Source organism: Eulemur rufifrons, chromosome 17 (assembly GCF_041146395.1).
Source record: "Eulemur rufifrons isolate Redbay chromosome 17, OSU_ERuf_1, whole genome shotgun sequence".
NCBI lineage: Eukaryota > Metazoa > Chordata > Mammalia > Primates > Lemuridae > Eulemur > Eulemur rufifrons.
In genome coordinates, this window is record NC_090999.1 from 78,036,156 (window position 1) to 78,052,690 (window position 16,535).

Here is a 16,535-nt window from a genome sequence, read left to right on the forward strand (position 1 = left end):
TCTAGGGCTCATGCCTGTACCCAAGGCTGAGAGAGGGGTGTTCTGGGTTTTATGCTGGGGATGCAGAGACTCCAAGCAGGGAATTTCCGAAGCACAGAAAGGATGTTCACAAGGTATGGAGGGTCAAAAGTAGGATAGTCCTCCCATTTACTGACCCCTTCTTTCACAGTTCCACTTCCCAGCAACAATAACAGCAGCAGCAATGATAAAATACTATCCTTCTTACAAAGAAAATCATACTTGCCTTTTGCCTAAAAGGAGAAACAATTCTGTTTTAGTTAAGAATATTTTCAAGACTAACAACTAACCTTGGTTTTCACAAGTGGGAATTTACTTTTCTGATAGATCAAGTCTGGAGGTAGAAAGTTGCTCACATTGGCTCCATTATTCAATGATGCTGAGAAAGACATAGGCTTTTTTTATTCTTTCTACTTTCTCTGTTTCATTTTTATGACAAGGCCTTTTGTTCTACATGTCTCATTTTGTGATCTCAAGCTGGCTGCCACAGCTCTAAACATTAAACCTCATAAAACCTTCTCAAGCCGGAAATCAAAGGAGACTGGGAAAGAGATTTCTGGCCACTATCTAGGCATAAAATCAGGATTCTGTTACAAAGAAGGCAACTATCTTTTGGCTCATAATGCCCAATACTCCTACACTATTTCTTGGTCTACAGAGATTATTTTTGTGTGTTATGGATTGAATACTATTTAAACTAAAGAAATTTGGCATATACTTTCTCCATGGTAAAACATTTTAATATGAAATATAACTGCATGGATATTAAGGAATTAAAAATGGTCCGAATAGTCAAATTCTTTCTGGTTTGTGAACCTGGTTCACCATCTCTCAGTAGCTTACAGTGACAAACAATACTTCCAGAATTGACAGTAATATGGCTCTTACAAAAGAATCTAGAAGGTGACATTTGTGACAAGGCCTGACTGCACTTCCTGCAATTTAAGGGCTGGCCCCAGGTGGTCTGATTGCTTTCATCTGCTCCCCAACTCCACTGATAAAGTCAGTTTATGAGCCTAGTAGCTACTGAAATAATTGTTTTAATCTATTTTTTATTTTTTAATTTTAATAGATTTAGGGGGATGAGTTGAATTCTGTTACGTGTATATATTGTATAGTGGTGGCATCTGGGCTTTTGCTGTACCCATCACCCAAGTAGTGTCCATTGTACCCAATAGGTAATTTTTTTTTTTTATTTCAGGAAATTATGGGAGTACAAACATTTTGGTTACATATTATGACTTTACCACATCCCAACCATGATTTGAGACGTGCCCTTTCCCCCCTACAATGCTCACTGCGTCCAATAGTTGTGAGTTTACCCACCCCCAACCCCGAAAGTATATTACTACCATGTGAGCACCCTAGTGTTGATCAGTCGGTGCCAGTTTGATGGCGAGTACATGCGGTGCCTATTCTTCCATTCTTGTGATATCTCACTTCGGAAGATGGGCTCAAGCTCTATCCAGGAAAATATAAGAGGTGCTAGATCACCATCGTTTTTTATAATTGAGCAATATTTCATTGTAGACATATACCATATTTTATTAATCCACTCATGGATTGACGGGCACTTGTGTTGTTTCCACATCCTTGCTATAGTGAATTGTTGCTGCCATAAACATTCGAGTGCAGATGTCTTTATTATAGAATGACTTTTGTTCCTTTGGGTAGATGACTAATAGTGCTATTGCTGGATCAAATGGTAGTTCTACTTGTAGCTCTTTGAGGTATCTCCAAACTCTTTTCCACTGAGGGTGTACTAATTTGCAGTCCCACCAGCAGTCTAAGAGTGTTCCTATCTCTCCACATCCTCACCAGCATTTGTTGCTTTGGAATTTTTTGATAAACGCCCATCTTACTGGAATTAGATGATATCTCATTGTGGTTTTGATTTGCATTTCCCTAATGATTAGAGATGTTGAGCATTTTGTTATATGTTTGCTGGCCCATAGGTAATTTTTCATCCCCCACTCTCTCTCACCCTTCTGGATCACTTTGATGTTATGGCGATCTTGGGTTCAGAGTGCCCTCTATCGACCCCATGTTCACTCAGCAAGAAGAATTAAAGTCAATCTCGGTCTTAGTCCAGGATGTCTGGGCAAAGCACTGATGAGCCAATCTTTTCCCTATCTCATCTATCAGTAGCAACAGGTTGTGAAAATTATCATATATGGATAAACAATGTATATGGATATATATTTTTTTTAAGTAGAGTATATTTTAGAGCAGTTTTAGGTTCATGGCAAAATTGAGAGGAAGGTACAGAGATTTCCCATATACTCCTGTCCTCACACATGCACAGCCTCCACCCTTATCAGTATCCCCCACCAGAGTGGTACATTTGTTACTAATACCATTGAATCTACATTGACACATCATTATCACCCAAAGACCATGTGTTAAGGATTTTGATCTTTATCCTCAGAGTAAAGATTTTAAATAATGTTCAGTAAGAGGGTGTTATCTTCTGATCTGGATATTAAAGAATTCAATGATTGCAGAATGGAGAACAGATTAGAGGGTGGTGGAGTGAGAATGGAAGATGGGAGGGCCAGAAGAAACTTGGCTGAGATGCTGATGGCTTGGATCAGGTGATAGAATAGAGATGGAGAAAACTAATGCATTCAAGAGATATTTAGGAATTAGGAAGCTCACAACCAACAGGCCATTGGTCCTGTTATAACAACAGCAATTTGCAATTTTAGTTGTAACAAATAAAAATATATATAAGCCATCAATATGTTGTGGGTAGAAAGCAATCTAAAGGACCTCTATTCCAGAGAGAGAGAGACAAGTGCTTCCTAGATAAGTGAAGACCAGTAATCATTACCTTCCCTGGAGGCAGTTTCTGAGTCAGGTGTGGGCAAGTGAGGATTGGCCTGACTCAAGCAGAGAGACTCTTCTGGGGCAAGGCGCTGTTGATGGAGCTTTTGATGTTTGTGTGTGGGCCGAGACCAGTTGGAATCTGGAGGAGTTTCGAGGCAAAGTTCGCTCTCCCTGCCCACCAATTCTCCCTCAGGAGACTTGTGCTGAGAGCAGGCGGTGGCCCAGGAATCTGGAGGGTAGGTGGTAAATCAGAGAGGGAGTACTTAGAAACTCATTATGCTGAGATCCCAAAGTCATGTCAAAGGGAGGGACCTGCAATACACACAGGACTGATCTTGCCCTGAAGATATTAGAAACCAGAGATAAATTGAAACTATTAGGAAAATGTCAAAGACAATATGAACAAACTGGATGAAAAGATGTAAAATTTTAATAGAAAAATTGAAATTCTTGACAATGACCAAAATGATATTCTAAAACTAAAAAATAAAAGATGTGAAATTAAGAATTCGTTGACCAACCTCTCCTGGTCCTCACCTTTCCCTACCCATGCCAACTTCTGATAATCACTATTCTACTCTTTCCTTCCATGAAATCAACTTTAGATTCCACATATGAGTAATATCATGTTGACATTTGTCTTTCTGTACCCAGCTTATTTCACTTAACATAATGTCCTCCAGGTTCATCCATGTTACTACAAATGACAAGATTTCATTCTGTTCTTTGGCTGAATAGTATTCCATTGTGTGTATGTGTGTGTGTGTGTGTGTGTGTGTATTTCTTTATTCATTCATATGTTGGTAGGCATTTAAGTTAACTTGGTATCTTAGCTATTGTGAATAGTGCTACAATAAACATGGGTGTGCAGATGTCTCTTCGATATACTGATTTCATTTCCTTTGGATATATACCCAGTAGTGGGATTGCTGGTTCATATGGTTGTTCTATTTTTAATTTTTTTGAGAAATCATCATACTCTTGTCCATAATGGCTATACTAATTTACATTTCCACCAACAATGTATGAGTTCCCTTTCTCTGCATCCTCACCAGCATTTGTGACTATAGCAAATAACAATGTAGTGTATGTTACAAGATAGCTAGAAGAGAAGATTTTTTAATGTTATCACCACAAAGAAATGATAAATAAAGTGACTGATACGGTAATTACCCCATTTGATCATTATGTTATGTGTACATGCATTGAAACGTCACATTGTACTCTATAAATATGTACAATTATTAGCTGTCAATTATAAATTAAAAAATTAAATTTAAAAGATTTAATAGGATATGTTTAACAGGAGACACAATATAGAAATATTTTGAACTAAATAGTAACAAAAATGGTCTATCAAAATGTTCAGGATGCAGCTAAGAAGATATTTAGAAGGTAGAAATAGCAGACTTGGTGACAGTTAAAAGGTAATTGTTGAAGCCAACTCCGGGGCTGCTATTTGTAGTACTGGATGGATGATAGTGTCATTCATCCTAATATGTAACTGAAAGAGAGGGAGAAATAAAGAGAGACAGAGAGGGGCACACATGCCCATGCATGGAGATAGCTGAGTATGAAGTAGAGGGTAGTTGAGTTTGAAATGCCTGATGTTCCCACTCCCCAGATTGTACTTTCCCTACTTCTTCACTGAACTAAAATCTGCTTAACATTAAGACTTTTATTTTCTCTCTTACATGGAGCTTTCCTAATCACTACCCTCACCCAACGTTGAGTAGGTGTTTCTACTCTGTATACTCAAAGCACCCTACACATAAGTCTAGGAGCAAAATTATATTCTTTATTAAACCATATTGTGATTAAACCCCGTTTATGTGTCTCTTTTACCCACTAGTCTGTCTGTCTTTAAAAGGAGAAGCACATTTCCGGGCACAGAGTAGGTGCTAAGTTAGTTTGTTGTATAATACAGAATTGTGCAAGACAAATATTTCCTGACATATTCAGGACATTCAAAGTTCTTAAATTTCCTGCTTCGGAATAGGTACTAAACATGAGAGACGTAAAGTAGAGCTGTTTAGGTGTAAAAAATTGTTCAACTGAAACAATATCAAAAAGCTCTTGTCTTCCAAAGTTTACAATTAAAGGTCTTCAATCATAGCGAGAGAGAGAGAGAGAGAGAGAGAGAGAGACATATTAAGATGGCATTTATATTGTCTAAATTGTCTACACTTTGAACTTACAGTTGGGCACAGAGTACGACATCAGAAAACGACTTTGAAGTCAGAGACACCCTGTCAGCTAGGAGGCATTAGCTTCCCTGAATCTCAATTTCCTCATCTGTAAAGAGGGGATAAAAATAATCCTGCTCCCTAGGGTTGTTATGAGTTGACTTCTTCTTCTATTCTCACCTCGGAGAGGTCCAACCCTCCTGGACAGGGGAGCAATCTAAAAAATAGATTAATACACAAAACTCATCCTTGGCCAAGTCACACTGGCACCTCTGAGTGAAACTCTGTCTTTTCCAGAGAAAGCAACATTAGGTCAACAATGCTCCCAGAGTCCTCAAATATTCAGGACTGGGTATACACATTTTCCCACAACTATATATTCCTCTTCCTTTGTTCTTTCTTCTGATTTCACCTAGGGTCCTATCTAATGCCTTCCCTGTAGTGATCAGTATCACCAGATGTCCCAGTTGGCTCTGTCATCCACCTCTTGCCATGCCCTTCCTTATACTGTGTAAGATGGCCTGGCATCTTGGTCTTCTTTGTTGATGCCTGCACTGTCCTTCCTTGGTGATATGTCCACTATTCTTTGTATTCTTCCCATTGTAGGCTAACCATATTTACTTCTGTGACACACAAAGAACCAGAGATCATCTGTCCATTATGCCTTGCAGACATCAATTGTTGTCAATACGAGTTGATCTCCCTCTATTTTTTTTTTTTTTTTTTTTGAGACAGAGTCTTGCTTTGTTGCCCAGGCTAGAGTGCTGTGGTGTCAGCACTTTGTTGCCTAGCTCACAGCAACCTCAAACTCCTGGGCTCAAGCAATCCTTCTGCTTCAGCCTCCCAAGTAGCTGGGACTACAGGCATGTGCCACCATGCCCGGCTGATTTTTTCTGTATATTTTTAGCTGTCCAGATCATTTCTTTCTATTTTTAGTAGAGCCCAGGTTTCGCTCTTGCTCAGGCTGGTCTCGAACTCCTGACTTCGAGCGATCCTCCTGCCTTGGCCTCCCAGAGTGCTAGGATTGCAGGCATGAGCCACCGTGCCCAGCCAATCTCTCTGTATTTTATCAGTCCTTGACCTTTTGGGTTTTCTTCCTCTGTTTACTTGTTTTGTGCAAGACTTTATCCTCAGATTGACTACTTATTTCTAAAAGTACTCTTTAAATCCAACAACACTTATTTTGAACTAATTTAATTTGTTGTTTTTCTTCCAGGCAATGAAAATTAGATATGAAAAGTGTGAAAAGCACATAGCAGGGGGACCAACACAAAGGTAAACACTTCAAACCTGAAAAGTTTTGATGAGAAAAGACTTCAGTAAACACTCTTCATTATTACAGAGTTCCTTAGGTATGTGTGGTATATACTAAGAGAGCAATTACTAACAAGGAATTCAGTCAAGGTTCATTCAGATACTACCCTCTTATTGGATCAGGGAAACAAGAAAGAGAGGTTGGCATTTCTAAAATTTAGAAGCTTAGAGAAGGGGCCGTGAGGAGCAGACATCCACCTCAGAAGCAGATCTCTGAGAAAAGTGTCCTGCCCAAATGCTGTTGGCGCCCTATGGATCTGGAATTCAGAATCTGATGACCATGGTGCTGCCTGGCTTGGTACTTATTCCTGGGTAACTTGAAGGAGGTGCCCCATAGCGACAGGACCCAGATCTCTGAGGAGGTGGCATTGGCCAACTGGTGCTGATGCCTCTGAGTGGATGCTATGAAGCTGTGAGGTTCCAGCAGTCTGGAAAAACTGAAAACTGGAATCCACTGTTGCTTCTGGAATAAATTTCTGCTTCTGGATCAAAGAAGTGTTGCTGGGGGCCTGCTGAAAGGAACTTGAAGTAGCAAGAAAGAGAGAATGTCTCTTCTTGCTCCAGCCTTGCAGTCTGCCTCCTGCAACCTTTCCTCAGTAGAGCCTGACAGGACATTCCAGAGGATCCCATAATTTCCAGTCTTCCCTATCTCTGGGGAAATAACAGCCACACAGTTTCCCCTTGGTAATCAGGATAAGTCACTCAGACAATAGAATAACTCCTTTGTCTCCTACCTGTTGAATTAGTGGCAAAGATAGTCTAAAAGTCTAAAAGATAAGTAGAGTCTCAACTTCCAAGTCAACGGAATCTTTGACTTGCTCCCTGATAGAAGCATTCCTCCCTTAGTGACTAAGACTTCCAAACTAGAAGAGCTCAAAGTTGAGGGGAAGGGAAGCAAAAGTTTTGAGAGAGGGTTATCAAATGTAATGGTAAGAGGAGTCACTCCCCACTTCCACCACCTGATTCTCAGAGTCGCACATTCTGGCTATGGAAGAAAGAATGCCATGCATTTGGTGGCTGATTCAAAGTATATACTGCCTTTTGTAAGATAATACCCATCCTTTCAAAGTATTGTGTCTCAACTAGCATCGTAAGTGAGGCTTCAGTAAGCCATTCCATCATTTTTTCAGGCCACTTGTCTCTGTGGTATCTAGTTCCTGGTAAGACCAGTGAATTCTGTAGGCATGAGCCCATTGACACACTTCTTTTGCCATCACAGGAGTTTCTTGATCTGAAACAATATTGTAGGAACACCATGGTGATGGGTAAGGCACTCCATAAGTTCATACATGATGGTGTTGGTGGCAGTATTGAAGGCAAGGAGCACAAATGCATATCCGGAATATGAATCTATTTTAGTGAGTACAAATTTCTGTCCCCTTCATAATAGAAGAGGTCCAGTGTAATCAACCTGCCACCACCGATGGCTGGCTGGTTCTCCCCAGAAGTACCAGCATGTCAGGGGTTCAGGAAATGCACTCAGCAGTAGCAGTAGTCAGATCAGCCTACGCATTTTTTTAATTCCTATGCATTACCTCCATCCTTGCCACCGTACCCATTTTGTACATGGGATTTTATGCAAGCACCAGGGTGGCTGGGGAAAGAGGCAAACCGACATCTACAAAATGTGTCATCTTGTCCACTTGATTACTGAAAGCTTGCTCTGCAGTGGGTACCCTTTGGTGATACTCGAATGTGACACAGATACCTTCACCTCTTATCCATTCTGAGAGTCGTTGCTCTCAAGTGGTACAGCTGATCAGAATTCACATATGTTGTCTGCTTAAAAAGCCCGGCACACAAATTAGCCAAATGTATTAAGCCCTGGGGAGTTCTTGTCTGGGTATAGATGCAGTAGTAGCTCCTGAGCATTACTTTAGCTATTTAATTCATCCAGCATGATGCATATGTAATGTTTATGGGTTTTATTGATGGATATCAGAGTGGAGAAAGTGGATAATAATCATATTCTATCAGAGACTTCAAGCTCACACATGTATAAAAACCCTGACAGGTGCTCATAGATGATGCATTCTAGGGATCTATTATAATTGTAAAGGTATCTCAAATCTGCTAACATGTCCACCTTTCTCCTCTGACAGCTGCCTGGTGTGATGATATATTTCTCCATCCTTGCTGCAGCACTGAGGACCCACAAAGTAAGCAACCACTCCCCACCCTGCCCCTAACATCCTCCCATTCTATCAAAAGGACCATATCCCAACACTACCATTCAATCAACAGTCATAAACTTCAAAAGGGGAACAATAATTAAATAGTGATTCAAAATCATTCAGATGACTGGATTTCTTATTCTTCCCCAATGCTTACAAAGATTTTGTTATTTTCTATCATGATTATGACACCACAGATGCAAGTAGCCTGACAGAATGATGGAATAACTTTCTGAAGACTCAATCATGTTTCTCCCATCCAAGTACTAACCAGGCCTGACCCTGCTTAGCTTCCGAGATCAGCTGAGATCAGGCACGTTCAGGGTGGTGTGGCTGTAGACAGCTTCTGAAGAAGTGTTTTCCTCAAAAGGAAATCAAGGTTGTCCTTGAACATATATGTTGGGCACACAGATCTCTACGAACAAGTTGAGAAAGGGTTTCCTCTCAGGATTTACATCTATTGACTTCATTTGGCCACTCCAAATAAATTATCTTATTTAATCCTCCCATTACTTCAGAGAAGTGAAGTAGCTTGAAGTAGTTTGGCCAAGATCTCTCTCTAGTTAGTAATAGACAGACAGTCGTTCTGTCTCCAAAGCCCATTCCACTTAAGGAAACTGGTGCAGTATCATGAATAATAAACAAAACCATTTTTGAACATCCTATAAGTGCTGGAGTGTTCTGGCTGGAATAAATTAGTACTGGCAAGCTCCTCTTCTTCTCATTGGGGGAAAGTCTGTACTTGTACAGAAACAAAAAGACCTATTAATTTGCTCACCAAATGGAGAACCCTTTTGCTGATATGGTGCCCTGATGGAAGGGGCTGTAAAAAGTTCAAGTCCAATTGCCCTCCAGGCCCATTTGTCTAGGAAGTGCATCAGAAGGCAGCACTCATTAATTACCGACTTTTATTCCCTTCACAGTCCAATGCTGCAGTCGGGACTACATCAGGAGTACAGAATTATTCGGAAGCTGACTTACTGACTCATCTATTCTTCTTACTACTTCTAGTGGAAATAAATTGTAGACAGACAGAAACTGATTGTTTGGCTACAATAGACTCAGCTTTCAAGAAGACAATTGAAACTTCCGGATTCTTGATTCATGGAAAGTGCTGGAAAGGCAGCTAGCAATGTCTATGACAACCCTTTATTTTCCTTTCTAAGTTTTCTTTCTGAAGGTTAATTTCATATATTGAAACAAAGAGCTAGTAAGTGTTCAGGCCAATAAATTTTGACAACTGTAAATATTGGTGAAACTATCAAACAAAACAAGCTATAGAATATTTCCATCACCCCAGAACATTCTCTCTTGCCCCTTTCCAGTTAATTCCCCTCCTTTCCACAGACTCACTTCAGAAACTACTGCTTTGATTTCTGTAACTCGAGGTTAGTGTTGGCTGTTCTTGGATTTCATATACATAGAATCATACAGTGTGTGTGTAGGTTTTTGTGTCTAGCTTCTTTCATTCAACATAATGTTTGGAGATTCATCTATATTGTTGTATGCATCAATAGTTTTTCTTTTTATTGCTAAGTTGTATTCCTTTGTATAAATCTACTACAATTTATACATTTCTTTATTTTCCCATAGATAAATATTTTGGTTGTTTGTTTCTGGTTTGGAGTTGTTGACATTTTCTTATTGAAGGGATTCAGATTATTCAATTGGGATAGAATTCATGTAAATTGTGGAAGGAGAACATGTGTTTAAATAGAGAAGGTTTTTCTAACAAAAGTTAGTTCCTTTTCGAAGAGAAAATAGGATTGAGTTTGTTTTGGAGCAAAGGAGATTTCAAATGGACTTTTGAAAATTCTCAATGATAAGGTTTGAAGGAGATGGAATTCTTTTCCTAAGGAACATGTGACATCTCCTTTATTGAAGGACTTGAGGGTGATATTCATTCTGATTGATTTGGGGATGAGCCGCCACCATTTTTTCAAGAACCACTTCGCTCGCTGCCATGGTGCACAGATGTTCTGTGCTGTTCAAGTAGACTTTCTGCTTGCAGAAAAAACTTCAATTTCCTCTAATGTGCTGAAATCTCGTCCTACGCCTCACTCATGTCTTCATTGACTCATTCATTCATTTGACATATGTTTGAGAACCTACTCTAAGCTTTGCTAAAGTTTAAAGTTGAATAAAACATACTTCTTTAGATGTTATATGAATAGATTAAGCCCTCTCATCAGAGCCCAATATGAAAATATTTTATGTTATTGCTTAGTACACACTTGAGATGCTAAGCTTATAGGTGACAATGATAACATTTATTATGGCAAAAACCTGGCCTGTGCTTTTCTCCAGCCTGGAGGGTCGTTCCATTTCTGCATGGCGGTAGAATAATCAGGTCTGCTCAACTGTGACAGCAATGTCCTGACATTTAATCTTCATTTCTGGCCTTTCTCCTTCTACTCATTAATTCTTCCCCACGGAAGGAGGGGTGATTTAAGTGATCGATGAATTTGGGAGAAGGAATTGTGCAAGCTCCAGTCAGCCCCTTTCCATCTTCCTCTTCTGGAGTTTTCCCGCCTTCAGAGAGTGTTACTGTCTACAGTCTGCCATATGGTATAAAAAGGCGCCTGCCCCTGGAGAGTGAGGACAGTGAGAGGCTGAGGCTGTCCAATTATGCCAGAAACTGGATGAGCAAGTTAGCTTAATGCAAAAGTGAAATATTGGCAAGAACACTAGGCTGCAGCTCTAATGCCTTGTTCTTTAGTCAAATTTTCCAGTAAAGACAGTAGCTACAGTCATGTGCTGTGTAACCATGTTTCAGTCAACAACAAACTGCATGTACGATGGTGGTTCCAGTGCTCGCTTCAGCAGCACATATACTAAAATTGGAACGATACAGAGAAGATTAGCATGGCCCCTGCGCAAGGATGACTCGCAAATTCGTGAAACATTCCATACAATGGGGGTTCCATAAAATTCTAATGGAGCTGAAATATACCTATCACTTAGTGACATGGTAGCCATTGTAAGGTGGTAGCACAACACATTACTCACGTGTTTGCAGTGATGCTAGTGTAAACAAACCTCCTGCACTGCCAGTCCTATAAAACTATAGCACATACAATTATGTATGGTACATAACACCTGAAGATAATAAAATACTATGTTGATGGTTTAGATATTTACTATACTTTACTTTTCATCATTAGTTTAGAGTGTACTCATATAAAAAAAGAAGTAACTGTAAACTGCCTCAGGCAGGTCCTTTAGGAGGGATCCAGAAGAATGCAATTTTACCATAGGAGATGACAGCTCCATGCATGTTATTGCCCCTGAAGACCTTCCAGTGGGACAAGATGTGGAGGTGGAAGACAGTGATATTGATGATCCTGACCCTGTGTCAGCATAGGCTAATGTGTGTGTCTGTGTCTTATTTTTGAACAAAAAAGTTTAAAAAGTAAAACAATAAAAATATTAAAAATAGAAAAAGTTTATAGAATACGATATAAAGAAAGAAAACATTTGTGTACAGCTGTACGATGTCTTTGCATTTTAAGCTGTGTTATTACAAGAGTCAAAAAGTTAAAATTAAAAAGGTTTATAAAGTTACAGTAAGCTAAGGTTAATTTATTAGTGTGGAAAGAAAAATATTTTTTATAAATGTAGGGTAGCCTAAGTGTACAGTGTTCAGAAAGTCTACAGCAGTGCACAGTAACGTCCTAGGCCTTCACATCCACTCACCTCTCACTCGCTGACTCACCCAGAGCAACTTCGGCCCTGCCACTTCCATTCGTGGTAAGTGTCCTACACAGGTGTACTATTTTGTATCTTTTATACCATGTTTTTACTGTATCTTTTCTATGTTTAGCTATGCCTAGATACACAAATACCATTGTGCTATAGTTGCCTACAGTATTCCATACAGCATCATGCCGTACAGGATTTTAGCCTAGGAGCAATGGGCTGTACCATCTAGCCTCGCTGTGCAGTAGGAGATAGCACCTATGCTCGTTTAAGTGCACTCTGTGATGTTGACACAATGACTAAATCCTCTAAGGAAGCATTTCTCAGAAAGTGTCCTCATCATTAAGGTATATATGACTGTATTTATTTTCAATTTCCAATCAACTAGGAATTACATTCCTATAAATATTTGATTGTATTTTTTTGGTTTAGCTCACCAAAGAAGGAGGAAAGTTCTTAAAAATAAATCAATAAATTCGATGAAAATATTGGGCCATATTTATGACTGGTGTTATCAGGAATGGAGACTTAATAGGAAGACTCTAGTGCATGTTGGAGAAAAGTCAGGGAAAAAACAGACTAAAAGTAATATTTACCTGCAGCCTTGGGGCCACACGTGGCCTTCTAACTCCTTGAGTGTGGGCTTTTGACTGAATCCAAATTCTACAGAACAAATCCTTTTAATAAAGGGATTAGTACTGCGAAGTTTAGATTCAGTTGAGGGGCCACATTTGGGGATGTGGAGGGCCACATGTGGCTTTGAAGCCACAGGCTCCCCATCCCTTATTTAGCCAAAAATGAGCTGCGATGTAATAATTGTTATATATATATATACATATATATATGTATGTGTATATATAGGTCAGAATGTAGTAGCTCCAAGAAGTCATCGCTATCCCAGGCTCTGCCTCCCTACCCTGCCATCTGCAGCATGTGGCGTCTGTTCTAACAGCCGCAGGATGCAGGATGCCTGTTTCACATCTGCTAACCTTGCTGGCAGAAAGGATGAAGAAGGGTTGCATGTTCATCAGGATGAAAAAATTTTCTCCAGAAATTCATAGCAGACTGTTCTGTACATCCCATTGGTAAGAAGTGAATTATATGGAGGCCCCTTGATGAAGAGACCCCCGTGCTAGGCATTGAATTTGGAAGCTTGGGATAATTTTGCTTGGAACAAAATTTGGATTCTGTTAGTAAGGAAGAAGGGGCTAATGGATGTGGAGAAGGCAAATCTGAATGTTTGTTACAGCGTCCCTCCAGACAAGCTGATTAGTAATACCCACAAAAATATTCAGTAAAAATAAAAATAAATAAATCAAGAGGGGCTCCTAATATTCTGGATCTATAACTCTTTGGAATTTTAGTTTAATATACAGAATGTTTTAAAAAAATTTTTTCCATAAGTATTTTTTTCTATGTACTTATTCTCCATAAATATTTTTTTTTCAGTTTCAAATCACAATACTTTTTATCACTAACTTTCATATTCAGGCCCAGCATCGGATTTGGGTCACTAGTGCTAGTCTCTACTTAAAAGAACCAGGACTGCTTAGAGGGTAGCTGAATCTGTGTATTGGGCCCGGAAAAATCATGCCTCTCCTCAAGTAAACACACCACAAGCCCTTTCTGTGCAGAGGCGGCCTCACTTCCCTGGGTTCGCCTCAGACGCAAGGACTGAGCTGCAATATCACGTTTTGCCAGTAGATGGCACCAGCATCTCACATGCGAAGACGCCTCACCCGCAATCCCTTGAGGCATTGAATAAGGACTCATTATTTTCGTCCATCAATTGTTACTTTGACTATCTACCAGTTGATTTTAGAAACGAGCAATACATGTTTAAATAGCAACATTAAACATTAGAATTTGACTGTACATCTATCTTTGATTGTGTAGCTATCTTTTAAATATTGGTAATTACTGCCATAAGAAAACCGTATTCGAGGCAATACAAATGACTTACGATAGGTGCGCCAAACTTTCCAGGTGAACAACCCGTCTTGTGAAGGAGCTAAAGGAAAACTGATTAGATGAATTTAACTGTTGTGGCCACAAAGTCTTAGGGCAGCTGTTTTCAATCTCGGCTGTATGTTGGAATAATCAGGGCAATTAACAAAACTACCTATGTCTGGTTCTTATCCCAAGAGATTCTGATTTAATTGGTCTGGGGTGTGGTCTGAAAAAAATCAAACCTTTTCAAAGCTTTCAGGTGATTTTGTTGTCAGACTAGAAGAGATTGAAAGCACCCGCCTTTGGCTTGCGGCTTCCGGTATTCCGTGTTGCAATCAATTGCTTAAAAGGGCCAACCTCACCCAAATCCATTGCACCCTGAATCATAAAGGTTAAGGTCATGAATGGGATGCTTATAACTAACGTAGACATTTGGTACCTCAATGGAGAGTTTGAGGTCGATGCCAAATTCAGTTTTAGGCACCGAATTGAGTTCCTACGAGGGAGGGGGGCTGGTGGTGGGGCCGGTGACTCACGTCTCTTGTGCAGTCTGTGCATGATGAGCTGGTCTATGTGCTTTTAGGAGCATTGGTTTTGGCTATTACATGAAGATGTGCTTTTTACTATCAAAAGCAACCTTTCATTGCAGCTCAAATCTAGGCATAGAGGTTTCATACTTGGTGATGAATTTGAGTGGTGGTCAAATTCCCACCAAGATATCCCCAAATACCTTGACAGCCCCATTCAGTTACTGAAGACTGAAAATTTACCATTAAAGCTCCTATTGCTTCAATGAATTACACCTCTTAAAATGTGGACATCCTTCCTGTAGAGGAAGGATCGCTTTTTGGAATGTTGTCAGTTATTGAACTGGTTTAGTAGTCCCTCCCCAGTCAGGTGACTCAGTGGGAGCGCAAAAGAAAACAAAGGAAGTGAAGGGCCCTGATTTACAGATGTAAGTGGGGACAGAGGAGGTAAGGAGGGAATTAATGGAGGGAAGGGCACTCTCTTGTCTGTTTTGTATTGCTATAAAGGAATGCCTGAGGCTGGGTACTGTATAAAGAAAAAAGGATTATTTGGCTCACAATTCTGATGGCTGGAAATCTCGAGATTAGGCATACGGGTTTCAGGCTGATTCCACTCCTGGTGGAAGGCAAGGGGGAGCTGGTGTGTGCAGAGATCCCATGGTGAGAGACAAAGCAAGAGAGAGAAGGGCAGGTGCCAGGCTCTTTTTAACAACCAGCTCTCTTGGGGACTAATAGAGCAAGAACTCACTCACCCCCCTCCCAGGGAGGGCATTAATCTACTCATGAGGAATCTGCCCTCATGACCCAAACACCTCCCATTAGGCCTCACCTCCAACACTGAGGGCCAAATTTCAACATGGGTTTAGAGGGGACAAACATCCTAATCACAGCAGGCACTAGGGCCAGAAAGCCTATTGCACAATTCTGCCCTGAACACCGGGAGTAAGTTCAATTAAGGAAGCCTTTCTCTTTCACTCAGGAAGTAACCAAATAAAAATAAGTAGAAATCTTGTTACCATTCTTCCTCATTCAGTCTATTTGCTCCCAGCTGCCAAAATAATTTTTGATGACTTGTAAATGGGACTATGTCACTCCTCTGGCAATCCTTCAACAGCTTCCAATTGTCCTTAAAATTAATTACAGCGAGGCTTCTTCCCATGGCTTACCAGGCCTACTTGATTCCCTGCCTGTTTTACAAACCTCAATTTGTAGCAGCCTCTTTTTCTGTCACTGTGATCTCTATAGCAAGTGCTCAATAAGCCCTTTTCAGTGCTAACTTATTGGAAAAAGAAGTTATGTGTCCATCCATAAAGTTATCAACACCCAGACACTGGGCCAACCCAGACACTCGGCTTTGTTAGTGCTCCCTGCCCCCTTTCCACCTTTATTTCTGCCACTTGCCCCTTCTCTTATTCTGCCAGGCTAGAGGTCAGGTGCACTTTTGTTTGTTTTTATTATTTACTCATTTTTAAAAGCAAAGCAAAGACTGATCTCACCCCAGTGAGAGGTCTCTGTAGCTCTATGATTCCCCTGAAAAAGACACAACTCTGAGGCAGCCAGTCTGTCTTGGTACCTGTTCCACTGCCCTTTTCACTGTTGTCCCCGCTTATTCTCCTTTTGCAGGACCCATTAACGCTGCCAGACCTCCTACTGTGACATCCAAACTCACCTGCTTCCCCTAGGGGCACTAGCACTGCTGGCCTTGCCTTGTCTTCCCTTCTGGAAGAGTACAAATTCAGAGCCTGCAGAACCGAATTCAAGTCCCAGTCCAGATGCTTATTGGCCATGTGATCTTTTTTTTTTTTTTAGACAGAGTCTCACTCTGTTGCCTGGGCTAG

The 16,535-nt window shown here is 40.3% G+C and overlaps 1 non-coding gene across 1 annotated transcript; it reads left to right on the forward strand.

Moving 5' to 3' along the window:
* The first annotated feature begins 11,331 nt into the window (after nt 1-11,331).
* LOC138398471 (U6 spliceosomal RNA) lies at nt 11,332-11,438 on the forward strand. Its single transcript, XR_011235963.1, has one exon. It is a non-coding gene; the product is annotated as a U6 spliceosomal RNA (small nuclear RNA).
* Nucleotides 11,439-16,535: the final 5,097 nt, after the last annotated feature.